The following is a 15942-nucleotide window of genomic DNA, read 5'->3' as shown; positions in this document are numbered from 1 at the left end:
GATAGTTCATATACTAAAATATATGAAACATATATAGGGTGTAATAAATTGTTATAAAAATCTTAGATTCTTCTTATTTGGGTATTCATCCCTCAAAAAATAAAATAAAATGAGATTTAATCTTTTACCAAACATTTAAGAAAGGTATTTAAATAATTAGATTGTAACCAATATGTGCTTTGTCATAAAGTCCCACTAACGGCAATAAACCAGTCCATAACCTGCGTAGATACTATACGCAGCTAGAGTGTGATGTAGATAGTAAATATATCGAATAGAGGTATTAAAGGTGAGCTAATATCTGGAAAATATTGATTTTCCAGAGTGGTTTAATGCCTTTGAAAGTGTTTATTTTGATAACACAATTTGAAGACTGAGAGAAACAAGGAATACAGTAGGTTATTGTCGTTGTTTGGAGATATGGAACAGTATCTGAACTGAGACTAATTTATTATTATTGTTTGTTTAGAATTATGCACAAAGCTACACAATGGGCTGTCTGTGTTCTGCCCACCACGGGTATCGGAAACCGGTTTTTAGCGTTGTGAGTCCACAGACAAGCAATATTACTGTTGTATATGTTCACAATGCATCTCATAAAATACGCCATTGTTTCAAAACCAGGATATTACCTAGTAGTCAGTAAAGCTATACAGTCAACATTAAGTATCATAGTGACAATGAACCATAGAACCACTTGATCAAGTACATAAAGATCTGGGATAAAAAATTATTTTTCTACATTTCTTTCAACAGTTGTTACCTACAGAGTAAACTATTATAAAAATGTATCCATTGAAAGCGATATCGTACAGAAAGTCTTTCTTCTGCTACATTATTAGTATCTGTACGACACCGCTAAGAAAGCTGATTTCTTTTGTTTTAGATTTAGAATTATCTGCTCTAGCCGTCTCTAATTTAGCAATCACTAAGAGATAAGACAGATAGTCATCACTACCCCCCGCCAACTCTGGGGCTATTCTTTTACCAACAAATAGTGGGACTAGCCGTAACATTAGAACTCTCTCACAGATGAAATTGCGAGCATGTTAGGTAGGACGGGCTTCGAACTCGCGATCCATAGATTGTTAGTCAAACACCCTAACTACCTAGCCACACCCAGGGAAGCTGGTGTAAATTTCGTCACATTACTGTTTATATTGGACCCGGCATGGCCAGGTGGTTACGGCGCTCGACTTCTAATTTGAGGGTTGCGGAGTCGAATCCCCGTCCCACCAAACATGCTCGCCCTTTCAGCCGTGGAAGCGTTATATGGTGCGGTCAATCCCACTATTCGTTGGTAAAAGAGTAGCCCAAGAGTTAGCGGTGGGTGGTGATGACTAGCTGCCTTTCCTCTAGTCTTACACTGCTAAATTAGGGACGGTTAGCGCAGATAGCCCTCGAGTAGCTTTGCGCGAAATTCAAAAACAAACCAAACAAACAATTAGGGACGTCTCGTGCAGATAGCCGTCGCGTAGCTTTACGCGAAGTTTAAAAACAAACTATTTATATTTATTGAACATAAAAATTATTACGTAGAAGGTGAGTTAGCGTGTTAAAAATCCAGCGATAAATTAAACGATAGAAATAAATAATAAAATGAACGACAAACAGAAACATAATTATAAAACAGAATAAAATTTGCTATCTCTCAGTGCCTGCGAATTCTAGAGTGCCTCGCGTTTTGCGGTTGTCTTTGTGCAATAGACTTGACGTCAAACATTTGGGTCCGCCCAGCTACGAGCTGAATGCAAACAACTGAAATATGACTTTTAGATCAGAAAAAAAAAAGGGGTAGAAATATCATTCTAGAACAAGATGTGGATAATAAGTTCGCAAAGCGTATAAGGTCAAAGGTCACATTCATTACTATTTAGTGTTTAACAGTGAATATTTAACTATTCTCTTACTTTGTTATATTCTTTATGCCCACTTCTGGCGTGAAAATGTTCTGACGGCATGGATTGCCATGGAAACGGATAAATATTAAGGCGATTTTACGACAATGAGTCAAATAGACATTTCTATTTCTGAACTTCCACACAAACAAAATAATGGAATTAGTTGAAGTTCTCATATTAGAATAGGAATTACTATCTACAACTGAGTCCATTTGCGATTTCTATCGAAATATTTTAAAGACTTGAATCTGCCCATCGATATATTTCTTTCTACTAGTAGTTATTTGTCTGTCTGTACTTGTGTATGTTTAACCATCTTGCTTTATATCCTATCGATCGATCGACTTATATGTATCTATATTTATCTTTGGTTATCGATCTGTCTTCCTATCCGTGTTATAATATCTGTTAAAGAGTTTTTGGTCAGTCTACTGCATTGATATATATGTATATATATATATGTTAATCCTGATTAATCCTGAATTTCTGAAAATGTTATTTTTACTAATATGTACAGTATATAGTATCATAATAATTAATTCACATTAATTCCTAATTAAGAGTATACATTACCAGAAATGGTAAACCTTCAATTGCCGTAATACGGCTGTAAAAGCTTCCGACCCATCGTTCATGACCTGAAACTTTATTTTGTTACTCAGACTTAATCTTCGACTGTTAAAAATAAATACACGCGTGATTCGGTGTAACGTTTCTATGTATGTCGCTTTTGTTTTGTTTTCTCGTATTATACGACACTTTCGACGGGTAAAACACCTAATAACACCTAATATAGACGGTATACAGTTTCTATGAGTATCTTTTGTTTTGTTTTCATGTGTCACGTGACTCGTTTAACAGTGACTGTATAACTTTTCTATGTGTGTCGTTTCTTTGTTTACACGTGTTATGTGACTTATTCAATGGGTAATACACTTAACAATGACTGTACAAAGTTTCTATATGTTTCGTTTCTATCTTGTTTTCACGTGTTACGTGACTTATTCAATGGGTAATACACTTAACAATGACTGTACAAAGTTTCTATATGTTTCGTTTCTATCTTGTTTTCACGTGTTACGTGACTTATTCAATGGGTAATACACTTAACAATGACTGTACAAAGTTTCTATATGTTTCGTTTCTATCTTGTTTTCACGTGTTACGTGACTTATTCAATGGGTAATACACTTAACAATGACTGTACAAAGTTTCTATATGTTTCGTTTCTATCTTGTTTTCACGTGTTACGTGACTTATTCAATGGGTAATACACTTAACAATGACTGTACAAAGTTTCTATATGTTTCGTTTCTATCTTGTTTTCACGTGTTACGTGACTCATTCAACGAGTTAGTTTCACACGAATGCAGATGTTCTTCCAAATTTAAATTATTACTTTATTTCTGTACATAATGGTTTATACAGGACAATTGAAAATAAGATATTGATTTCAATATAAAACCTAGTACGCAACCAATCTGTATTACACCTACTTAGATGTGTATGTACTAACAGGTGAATTTCATCACAAGTTAAATGGGTGTTTTATTCACGTATACGTGTTGTTATACGGATAACACCTTCTAGTCACGCATGGAATAACATATTTGTATACAATCTCTCTCTTTTCCAAACTCATACTGTGCATGAATACATCAAGAAACTTGAACACAAAAATAATGGAACGTTTTCTTAAAAGTGTCATAACATCAAATCTGTTCGTCGATATAGTCAGTTCATCATACGTGTTTACAATTGATAAACGAAAATTCGTGGTTTGTTTTTTGTAGTACTATATTATTCTGTCAACCGATAAAACTAAAGAGAGAGCATCGAGAGACTTGATAGGATTTGCTATTCAATACAATTTGTTAAAAGACAATTCAGTAAAAGTAATTACAGTATTACAACGATATTAAAATTTATAATACGAAAAATAAGTAACATTCATTTGTTGTGTTAAATGTTGTCCAACAAAACAATATAAAACATTAAACACTATAATAAAAATAGCAAAATAATAAAAACTATAAACGAAAGATCCCTAAATAAAGTGAAAAGAAGTCCACTGTAAATTAGCATATATATTCCAAGATAATGATATCCGTTATATTTAACGGCACAGGAAAAAAAAAAGGAATATGGATCATCCTTCAGAGTCAGGACTGTTCAGAAAGAGATTACTATAAGTTGTACTCCAAAAGAGCCAAGCAACGTGCGGCGATTTGTAACAAGTGAGAACGCAAATGTCGTTCACAAAAGCCACCCACGTGTTCCAGTCGCTTCATAACCAACGGCCTTTGTTTGAAAAAGTAATATAAGTCACGCGTACATCAGTTGCTTCCACAACATATTCGTTCAACCATCGTATAATTCCAGCAGCTGGAGAATGAAATATGTTTTCTTGCTGTTTGATGCTAAGACATAACGGTTAAGTTTGCGATGAGATAGTTGAAACTAGCTATGTGAAACCGTTGTCCTCATACACTAAATGGGTTATAGAAAGTAACAGGAATGGGTGATGTGCTTTGGACGTGACTTTCTTATAACAGAGCACTTTGTAATATAAAGTATGTTGCAGGACTATTATTAAGATCCCTAGCCGTCAAATAGAGTATGAGAGTTCGTTGCAACATGAAGATGACGTGGTGGGGCGCCTTCAAAATCGTTCGATATAAGTTATTCAAGCTTTATGTAATACGAGAGAAGAGGCAATCCCAAAATGTTAAGGCATCTTTTTATACAAAAGGCAAAATATAGCAAACAACTTTGAAAAATTTCCTGCACTTAATGTTTTTAGCTATTATTTTAGTCCACAAAAACAATTTCTATCATATTATAAAAGGTAACCAAACTTACAAACTTTATATACAATATATAATTTATTTCTTTTATATTTATCGTGCCGTATACGAAAATAAGATATCCTGAAATGTGTCAAGAGGGGTTAGTCTTTTGACAAATTACACATTCTCGTTTTTTAAATGGATTAATAAAACATAAATAGAAGGATCGTACGATGATTGTTATCAGTTGGCATTGTTACAGTCATATAAAACATCTATAAGTAATTGCCCAAACAGGTCTTAATTACACATTACAACTTTCGTACTAGCACACTCTTTGTTACACGTATATATTAAAATTCGAAATCACATTAACCGTGTTATATATAAATATACTATATGTAAGATTTTATCGCACGTCTTCATCGTTATATTAAGATTAGCTGTTAGATCTGAAAGCGCTCGCCCGTGAGCCTCTGTAATTATTTAATTTCATTTTAGAACAGCGATTGTAGGTGTTTCTCCAAACGCTCGTGAGTTGTGTTAGCTACTGAAACTACATCAGCCAGTTTTTATTCAACTTATTTCTTGTTGTCTGGGCGAGATTGACAAGCAAGCCTGTTTGGCTAACACCAAGGAAGACTTTGCAAGATCGCATGCTAACATTAGGATACCTGTTCGTCCTCTTTAGTCAAGTCCGCCGAGCTTGCAGGTATAGGTATAACAGGTGTTCCATTCTACTTCTATATCGCTCCAATCAGAGGGCAGCACTGTGCCAGAAAACATGGTGTAAAAGACTGTTCCCTGCGCGGGTCAGGTTCCGGACACGAGATTGGAGGATACGTTACTACCAAATGATTTCTTGTCGTTGTAAGTGCATGCTATCATCACGCACATAAACCAACGCACGTGATATTTCTTCTTCGTAGATTTACTTCCTCCGCTGCGAAATCCACACCGAACTGCAAGAGTTTCGTTAAGGTAATTATAAATAATTAGTTTCTCACGTGAATCAGACTGACGAAGTTTTCTAATCAGTAGTTATTTGAGATAAGTAATTGTATAAATCATCTGTAATCATTTGGAAAATTGTATACTAACTTAGGCTGTGCATCAAATTAACTATTTCGTCCAAATTGATTAAAATAGTTTAATCATATCACATAAAGAATCTGTTTGTGGTAAAAACAAGCATGGTTTATTTTATTACATAAGTTTCAGTGAAGGCTGAATCATAGCAAACTGAAGTTTATCGTGATTACAAGGGCGACGTTCCAGGCAGCCCTTGTTACTGATCGTGCTCGGTGTGAGTAGGCACTCTTTATCGACAGTGTAGTGCAACTAGTTTCTCTGAAGGACATTGAGGTCAGTCTTAAACCACACAACTTGATAAACTTTCCACAGACCAACCACATTTATCAAGACCAAAAGCACAAACAAAATTTCATTGATACTATATAGGAGGACTTAATGGGTAAGTAGTCCAATGGTGTTGTTGGGATTCCGGTTTCTTTAGAAATATTTCTCATTAAAACAGTTCTCCACGTAATATTACGAACGTAGTCAGTTGGGGTTGCTGTATTCTATTTTTCTCATGAAAAACCTGTATGTATGTAGTGGAATTCTACTGTTGTAATTCCAATTTCTTCCATCTTTCTCATGAAAACATAAACATACGTAGACAAATTTTATTGATGTTATTCTAGCTTGTTCACATATTTTTCACTTCAAAACAATCATCGATCCCGAGGCCTAGCTGGAAGATCTGGAATATTTGGTTTTTGAACATTCTCTCACTTTAAATCCTTGTTTCTTGCCTTCACGCCAACGTTGGGACATATGTCTAGCTTAATTTGCAATGTCTGTATGGATCAAGGGGTTCTCTTTCGTAATCCCAGCTTTATGGACAAGGGTGCTGGTTGCTCCGATTGTCATGAAGTGTCGTTTCGAGCACATTTCTTCCCTTATGTTCAACTGTGTAGCCTTGACCGCTTCCATGAATAACATTCAAGGTTCCTTTTGCTGAAGATACAGTTTTCTTTGGCTACACATTGTTTAACGTTATCATACGTACATTCTTCCTCGGAAGAGATTTAATATTTCTCTCCACCCATAATCCTGGAATCTTCCACGAACCAGAAATATAGGTACTAATAAATATGTCGTCAGTACCAGGGTTGTTATCTATGATTCCAACTCGCTTCATTATCACATTCAAATCATTCCTATTATGTATGATTAATTATCGATATTCATGTTATTTAATACATTGATTTTGACCGTCCGTATTCGTACGGTCGTTATGTATTTATTTCTGCTGTTCTTTTATATATATGTGATTTATTTGCAACTGTTTTGTTTCCTGATAGTCACTGGATAAAAATCTAGTTTTATACATAGGGCAATGCACGGGTGATAATTAATTATTCGATAATAAACAACTAGAAAAGCTGGATATGTTAACAGATCAAAAAACAATTTTTGTACTAATTTTCATATTTAAATACTTGACAGAAGATTGTTTCTCTAGTTTACTCTAATTGACTATTTACAAAAAAAAACTAATTTTAGACTTTTTGTTTGAAGTTAAATACAAATCTGTACACTAGGCTACCTGTGTTCTGATTTCTACCTCCACGAGTATCGAAACTCGAGTTCCAGAATTGTAAGTCCACAGACGTACCGCTGTACCACTGAGAGGCTTAAGATTGTTAAACTAACGACCACCGAGAAACTTTAGTTGAATGAATCATTAACGTACCCAGAGTATCTTATTTTGAACTAGACATATAAGTAGGCACTTTTTACACTCTACGTTAAAGTAAATTACACTGAGTGGAATTTATTCTCAAGTCTACTATTTAGTTATTCAGATTTATTTTCAAGTCTACTATTTAGTTGTTCAGATTTATCTTCAAGTCTACTATTTAGTTACTTAGAGCAGATTTTGGTGATGAAGGTCAAGAGACGATTAACATTCATCTGACATTTTGTTACCCACGTTTTTGTTTTGTTTTTTTGTAACTTCCTCAACAAAACAGTCTTATAACAACTGATATTCGTTTGAATTATAAAATCGATGTAAACTTGATGTCTAGAATTACGAATCAACTGAGGCCTTTTATTGAATTACCTAAAGAAAAGTCTGTAAGTTGTTTCAAGAAGTTTACAAAATAGAAACATTAAGAACAGGGGCACTGGTCAATTATACTTTTGTAGTTGATCTGTCTAAAAAATCGTTTCCAACGCAATTAATGATACTTAACATTAAATTTAAAAGAAAGCACGGTTTACTTCTATGTATTATAGGTGACTGTAGATAACGTATTGAAAAGGTTGAATGTTACATAAGCATCAGTAGAATGAGTTTGAATTGTAAACATATAAATAGTGAGATGAGAACTCAAGAGGTGTAAGTTACAGTCAAATCTCTCATGAAGTGAAAATCAAGGAAACAAAGTCACTCATGTTCTAGGTGGAATGTTAAACCCATAGGAATGTGTTTAACATCAACACCTGATGTAAAGCGTGACTGGGTTTACACGGAACTCCTTACACTGCACGTGCTTTTGTTTAGAATGGGTTGTGTTGATACTTAAATCAACATTTTTGTTAAAGGTAATGTCAGTTTACAATGACCTCGTTTAATCTATTCTTTTTCTTTAACTTGTTATTATAACTTGTAGAAATTATTTTTTTTACAAATTATTTTGGTTCGTCCCCTTCAGTTTGAAGTAAAGGAACTCGATGAGCAAAATTACACTTGAATAAAACTTTACATAGGAGAAAAGAACTTAGTGGTATGAGAGGTACATTAAAAACTAACAAATATTTTGACTTACAGGATATAGTTTCAATTTTAAATCAATTTCTAATTTATAGTTTTTGAAATTTCTGTCACAGAGTGTACTTCGGTGTAAGATGACTCAGATATACTGGATGCTACATGAGAATTATACATGGAATATTCGCTTACTGTAAATCCATCACCTTTGAATTTCTAAAGAAAAGCAAAATTTAATTAGATAAAATTTACCAAATGAATTTAACTTTCTCAGAATTATAATAAGAACTCGGATTATGTAAAGACCTTTTAAACATTAGCAGATTTTTCACTACTGTAATATTCCCCTATCTGCAACATATATAAAATGTGCCCTCAACAGTTCACTAGACAGACCTAAAAACAGAAGTGGAAAACGGTTGTACCAAACAACGTATCACTTCTAGTTTTTCTGCATGACAACTGAAAATTGTGCTTACACTAATAAAAATAAACTATTAAGTCGAGAACTGTGGTAATATTAATATTGATAAATTACACTGTCGAGAGTTGTTTTTTACCCTAACAACCTTAATCTCAACTAGTTTGTAGTCGGCCAGTAATTTTTGTAAGTCAAGAAGTTTTACACCTGGATGACGGGCCCAGTCGGCAACTATATGGGACGAGCATGTTTGACGACGGAGATTCGAACTCATAACCCATAAATTGCGAGTCAAGCGCCCAAATGAAAAGACAATGCCTGTCTCTGAAACTTTCTTAGCATTAATAAAAATAGTTATTCTGTCGAGAACTTTGTTAAAACTAATGAAAATAGATTAATCTGTTGAGAAATGTGTTAATGTGAACCTAGATAGAATATGTGTGATGAACTGTGACTTCACACTGTTATTCTGTGTGTGGTCTGCCAACTGCGAAGCACCGATATTGATAGAATATTCGTGATGTTACAGTTCATCATATCCCGTGTACTCTCACAGGGGGCGTCATTTTTTAACAGTCTTGAACATCAAAATATTCATCGATTCCTAAATCTTTTTCGATGTTTCTCGTTGTGTTGCTAATTTATTTAGGATTTAATACATGTAATAAAGAAGAATTACCTATTAAATGAATATGATTCAAAAACCAGACAATTGGAGTTTTGCCTGGCACTATTTACAACAATCTATAATTATGTTTAGTATTTTAAGTGAAAACAAACACTTGCCATTTTTAGCTTAGAAATTTTATTCTTAATAAATACTCAGAAGTAATCAAACATTTAAAAACAGTTTTTATCATTTACACTTAAAGAGAGAAAACAAAAAGTGGGATGTTTGTCGCTTTGACCTCGACACAACTCGCCTTGATTAAAATCTTTACAATGCTTCAACAATCGAACTTTTTCCCGCATTAGCCTGTAATCATTTTAGAAAAACAGTCAATGGTTTGTCTCCTGATTTGTGACTCAGTTAAAGACTGTTGTTGTCCTTGCTCTCTCTGAATATAAGCCACAATCGCGAACATCATCAGGCGGGAAAATTATCAAAAGCTTATTGTAGGTTGCGAAATGGTTAAAACCTAAGCCACACCCTAGCGTGCAGCGCACATGCTCAAACATCTCCACTTTAGTACTGGTCATGAGGTCAAGTGTCTCACGCGCTAAGTTTAAGTTTAAATTTATAAAGCGTCAGTGGTATCCAAGTAGCTACGAAGTTCGCTGATATGGAGGTTTCTTCAGACCAACAGCAAGGCTTGAAATGAGTTAATAATCGTAGACTTCTTTCCAGGGAGATTAAAATAGGTTTCTCTAATTTCAACGTGAAATGAAACAATGAAAATGGAATCACTCAGTCTGCTGTTTTTTCTTTTTTTTTTTTTGCCTACAATAAAATTGATGAAAAATTACAGTGTACTAACTTAATCCAATTCCCACCATAGTAACTGTTGTAAAGTGATTTATAAATAGCATCTCTACCGCTACTATCTCTGTCGTATCCCAGCTGGACTGAAGAGCTCTGGCATTGGGTGAAAGGCCTCGTAGAGACTGGATATAATAAACATATTGTAGTTAATTGAAAGCTCTTTTATATATATGTACTAAGAAATTCTTATTAATAGCTGGAATAGCACATCATCCTCTTCCGGTATTGACCCAGAACAATGAAACTTAGGAACATTAGTGTTTTGGTTTTTTGTATTCCATTGATATAAACATCTACATCAATAGTTTTATGTTAACTTGCTACTTTACGATTTATCACCAGTTTAAAAGTATATCACAAACAAATATCGGCATGTCATTGTTGGAATTTGACGATTGCAAACTGTCTTTTTTTAACAATTATGTACCGATATCAACAAAATTGGCTTCAACAGAATTTAGACACAATTTTATACAATAGAAGAATTATAAGAAAACTCCTGTCTGCCCCTGGTGATGACGATAGAAACTAGTAGTTGTCAGATTTCACTGTTCAATATCGTTCACCTTCGCGTACTCTGTTTTTTGTGTTGTGTAGTGGCTATCCAAACGTTAACTCAACTTTTAAACCTCTATACATTTACTAATGATGACAAATAATGGGCGGACTGCCAGGTTTCATTTTTGTTTGTTTTTATTCATTCTGTTAAGTGTTTTACATGGTTTTTCTAGATTGTTAGACATATGCGGTTTCTATCCAATCGTACGTATACTTCTACCTAAATGGTTAAATTATTCAAAGCCAGCTGTATATAAAAGAAAGTTTTAAACTATGCTTCTTCAAAGTGTATTTGAATGTAAGTGCATATGGCTTCATCAGTCCTATCTCATCTTTCCGTTATGCCGTTAGTGATGACGTCACGTGTCATGACGATATCCTCAGCGGTTAATTGAAATGAAAGGGATTTTGTTTCAGTGTTTGTTTGTTTTTTATTTCGCGCAAAGCTACACAAGGGCTATCTGCGCTAGCCGCCCCTAGTTTTGCAATGTAAGACTAGAGGGAAGGCAGCTAATCGTCACCACCCATCACCAATTCTTGGGCTACTCTTTTACCAACGAATAGTGGGATTGACCGTCACATTATAACGCCCCCACGGCTGAAAGGGCGAGCATGTTTGGTGTTGTTTCTGCATAATATTTGAGATCGAATGAGACAATTTTTGTTGTTTTGATGTTCGTCTTGCTCTCAATCAGTGGTATAAACGTGTTGTTGAGAATATAATGTGTAATAAGATTTATTAAATTGTTTTCATTATTTCAGCAAACTTCTTTCCGAGTGGAAGACTATATCTAATTCCTATGTGTTAAACATTATTCAGTTGCAATTTAAATAGACTTAATAACTGACAAACTGTCGTAAACTTGTACTGCCCTCTCAAAAGTTATGAAACTACATCGTAAATGAAATACTAGACAGTCTCTTAGTTTTACTACGCTATGTATGAAAAAAGACAATCTGAAACTATCCAGTCTTTCAGTTCTTTGTAAAGCAAATGACGTCACTGTTTCGACGTTCAGTAGAGTTGTGTGTTTTTAGATCAAAGAGCTGTCTGATAATACCCAGGATTTGAAGCACTTGCTATATACATCTTCTCTACATCAATCCTTGAAAAAAGTCTTCATGCTATGTGTGTCAGACCTTTCTTTATAATAGTAAAGAAATCTGTCCAATCATGTAGAAAAATATTTCATTGTCCTTCATGGGGAGGATGGTTGATTTGTTGTAAAGACGTTTATTTTAGATAATACAATTAAAAAACAAGAACAATGCATATCACGGTTAGCAAGCTTCGAGTGTAGAGACTGTACATGTGAAAGATATTTTTCTCACTCGAAGCTCAAGGTAAGATTGCCTGGGGTTATATTTTTAAGCTTATCAACCGCAAGCAGAAGATTTAGGTAACTTTACCTCTATTAACCCCGTTTTGTACAACATCTCATAATATCAGCGCACTGGTTTTCAAGTGGATATACTGCTTAATAAAAGACTTGTATATCACTATATTACCACATACTCCATTCGTGTATATGCAGTGAAGTACCTATTGATGACTTTATTACTGTATTCACTATATATCTCATAGAATTGTAGTTACAACCTTTAGTTCCACATTTATCTAAGGGATTAAACAAATCTATTCAAGACCCGGAAAATCGTTAAATATTATTTATGTATGCTCCCTGAGGTAACCAGGGCGTGCTGTATCTGTAATGCCAACTTGAAAAACCAGTACTGTTTACATAACATTTTATGTATCATCAGACGAAATATGAAGTAATAATAAACAAATGTCGTATTATTTAATAACAAAAACCACAAGTTAGGAACAGCGTAAGTTAAATATTATCCCACGTATAACCCTTAAAGTCATAATTTGTTTCCATAAGTTCTTGCAAGGCTATACAAGTGCTTTTTTTCTTATAAACCCCTAATGTTAAACTGATGAACTATAGACAATTAGTGAACAACACCAACTACCAACTTTTGGGTAGTAGGATTTGGTTGTCCTTCTTATAATGTGCCTACGTCCCAAAGTGAAAGCCTGAGATTCACAGCTCGGGTAAGCTAACTGCAAGGTCACACCCAGCCTCATAGATGAATAATATATTTTTTGAGTTTATTTGATAAAGTTCAATAGAACCTCGTTTCTTTGTGAACAACGAGAGGATATCTTGATGATGTTTCTCAAGTTGGTTGGTATAGGTATTAAAACTTTTATTAAAATAAAGTAGAGAATAACGTGTGTGTTGTTTTTTTTATTAAAAGTTTTGATATCATTACCGTCTTGAAATACATTGTTACTTCAAATGGGTTTCTCGTCATCACGGAGAGGATGTCTTAGTCTACAAGTCAGTAAGGTTAATACTCTTTTCTTTGGTCTGCATCGAATTCAGTCGATGTTATCGTCAGTGAATACTCACGATGGCACCAAAAAAAGGATAGTTTAAGAAGTTTTATTATTTCTAGTATAATATATCTGAGAACGGCGTACAGTCCCAGTGTCTAGCGTTTATCTTGAGCCTACTTTTGTTACAGTTTGGAGAGACTAACCTAATCCAATTACTGACACGATCCGCCCCTCCGATGTTCGCTTGATAAATCTAAAGTTTTAACAGGTAAAACTCGACTTGGGAATGGTTGTTAAAGTAGAATTTCCACCTCTCGAAGCATATGGGTGGGCATTGTAAATAAATATTTGGTGTAATTTTGTCTGTCAAGAAAACAGGTATGGTTTACGTTATAATTTTATTAAACATAAAATGCTAACATTAAATAAATGACAGTGTAACCGAAACATTGACTCAAACAATAATAATAAGATCAGCACTTCTTGTTTATTATTATTTTAACGACTTCTGTTCACAGCTGGAAGTCGAAAGTGCTTTTATTTTTCGTTTCCAATGAAAATATAGTTCTTCAGCAACATGCATTTAGCGTACAGCTTAGCACTTCATGGATCTCATAGTGGGTCACAGTTAATTTCACTGATTTTGATCACTAAAATCCGGGGCTCGATTCCCAGTAGAGGACAGAGCGCAGATATTCTACTGTGTAGCTGTACACTGAAAACAAGCAAGATATCCATACAAGACGCAAATATTTTATTCTAAGTTATTTAAAAACTAAAATAATAAAATACCATTGTGTTCCTTGTCTAAAGCCTCCAGTTAATGGCCCAATGATCTGGACGGAAGAGGTCCTGATGGAGTTTCTAAAGTAATGTTTAAGTTACTGTACAACTGATTGTTTGACAGTTTTGGTGTCGGCTTCAACCCGATATGATTTAATATCTCTCGATTAAATATTTGATACAGATAAAAACCTCTTTGAGTGAATCCACCACTTTGACCCATATTTGGTTTTGGCCCATAATTTTTTCAAGATATCACTTTGAATGACCACTGAAACAACTTGAAGGTGTTCACTTGGTAACTGACATTTGCAGCATTAAACAATTAAGGATTCGAACTACGAAATTATACTTTTGTTTTACTTTATTTACAGTGCAGGCATGTTAAAATACTGGATCAGACAAAGTCCTGAAAAAAGAAAGAACATATTTCAAATACACTTCAAGATACTCTTTTTTCCCATAATACTAAAAACCTCAAAAGTGCATATTTTCATTTCAAGGGCTCCTTTATCAAATAGTCTTTTGCGTATAGTTTATTGCTAGAAAAATATTAAACAACGGAGATAAAAACTATAACCAGATGGTTACTAGGGGCCTTTTCTCGTAAAGTTCAAGCTTAATAAAGAATAAAACTCTGAAGATTTCGGGAAAAGCTTTCCTCTCTTTAAACCAGCAGATTTCATCCTTTGTTTAGTTTTGGGTTGTTTTTTTTCTTATTAATGACGACGCCCGTATTTTAACTTCATTTTATAAACAATTAATAAGTGCCCTAAATGTATGATGTAGCTTTTTCTTCTAATTAACCTCCCAGTGGCTCCACGGTAAATCTAAAAAACTAATAATGCTAGATATCGGGTTTCGATACCCATGTTGGGCGCAGCAAAGAAAATCAATTGTGTAGCTTTGTTCTTAACAAACAAGAAAATATTCTAATTATTGGAGGAAATGGTGTGCATATATCATAGTCAGCTTTTCTGCTTAAATATAATTTCATATTCTGTACTTAACAAAGGCATCATTTGGTGAACACTGTCAAATATTATATACTGTTTTTAAATCACGTGCGTGATGCAAAGATAAACTTTGCTTTCTCAAATTTGATTGAAATTAAAGAATAAAACAAAGTAAAAGTAGAAAGTTACATCATCGTAGACAAACAATTAATTAATAACTTATACTTTTCAGTAACGACTACAAAGAAAGTAAAACGAGTTATTTACTTTTTTTCTGTGTTGGCTTCCATCTACATTATTTACATAAAATGTTACGATGTATACAGTGGAATTCCCTGCTTTATTGTTTAGCATGCTGAATCTGATAATTAATACATATACTTGTAACCTTTTTAAACTTACTGTCAGACAATTGATAAATTTCTACAGTTTGTTTTTAACTGGCCTAACAAAGAGTTTTAGCATTAACAGAGCCCAGCTCAAGAACAGTTCAACTTTAACCAGTTTGAGGTAATACAGAGTTGAATGAAACGTCTTATTGGCTTACAACAAGATATAGTTGAAAAAGATAAGATCAGGCAAACATTTTCCATTCTACCAAAGTTACAGTTCTGCACGAAATGTTTCTCGTTTTGTGTGTGTGTGTTTTTATTTCCCAAGTGTGACGTTCGTAGTCTTGTGAAATTGACATTCTCAGTTACTCTAGCATCTGTAACTAGAATCTTAACACTTATGAAGATCTTGTCAAAAATTTTAAAGTAAAACAACGAATAGAAAATATGCATAGAGAACTTTGTTAACATCTACAACCACTTGACCAAATGTGGACTTGAAAATTCTAAAATAACTACCAGAAACGACATTAAAGTAACAACAATAATAAAAAACAAAATCATCAGAAACCTTCTTGTAGTTTA

General features: G+C 34.0%; 2 protein-coding genes across 7 annotated transcripts in view; one reads left to right on the top strand and one right to left on the bottom strand.

Annotated features, from left to right (window-relative positions):
* The window catches only part of LOC143239617 (uncharacterized), a 138957-nt gene that overhangs the window by 75092 nt on the left and 47923 nt on the right, over window positions 1-15942 (bottom strand). Inside the window, exon 1 of one of the 5 annotated variants that reach the window (XM_076480902.1) lies at window positions 5365-5494. The exons of the other annotated variants lie outside the window; for them this stretch is intronic. The gene's annotated coding sequence lies outside the window, so the exon portion shown is untranslated. Of the gene's footprint in view, window positions 1-5364; window positions 5495-15942 lie in introns of those variants that run through there. 5 annotated transcript variants of the gene reach the window in all.
* The window catches only part of LOC143239615 (puratrophin-1-like), a 148250-nt gene continuing 137623 nt past the window's right edge, over window positions 5316-15942 (top strand). For both annotated transcript variants that reach the window (XM_076480894.1, XM_076480893.1), the window contains exon 1: window positions 5316-5671. The gene's annotated coding sequence lies outside the window, so the exon portion shown is untranslated. The remainder of the gene's footprint in view (window positions 5672-15942) is intronic.

This window comes from Tachypleus tridentatus, chromosome 13, assembly GCF_004210375.1.
Source record: "Tachypleus tridentatus isolate NWPU-2018 chromosome 13, ASM421037v1, whole genome shotgun sequence".
NCBI classification, from domain to species: domain Eukaryota; kingdom Metazoa; phylum Arthropoda; class Merostomata; order Xiphosura; family Limulidae; genus Tachypleus; species Tachypleus tridentatus.
The sequence above is the reverse complement of the archived record's forward strand: the minus strand, read 5'-3'. Positions and strand labels throughout refer to the sequence as shown.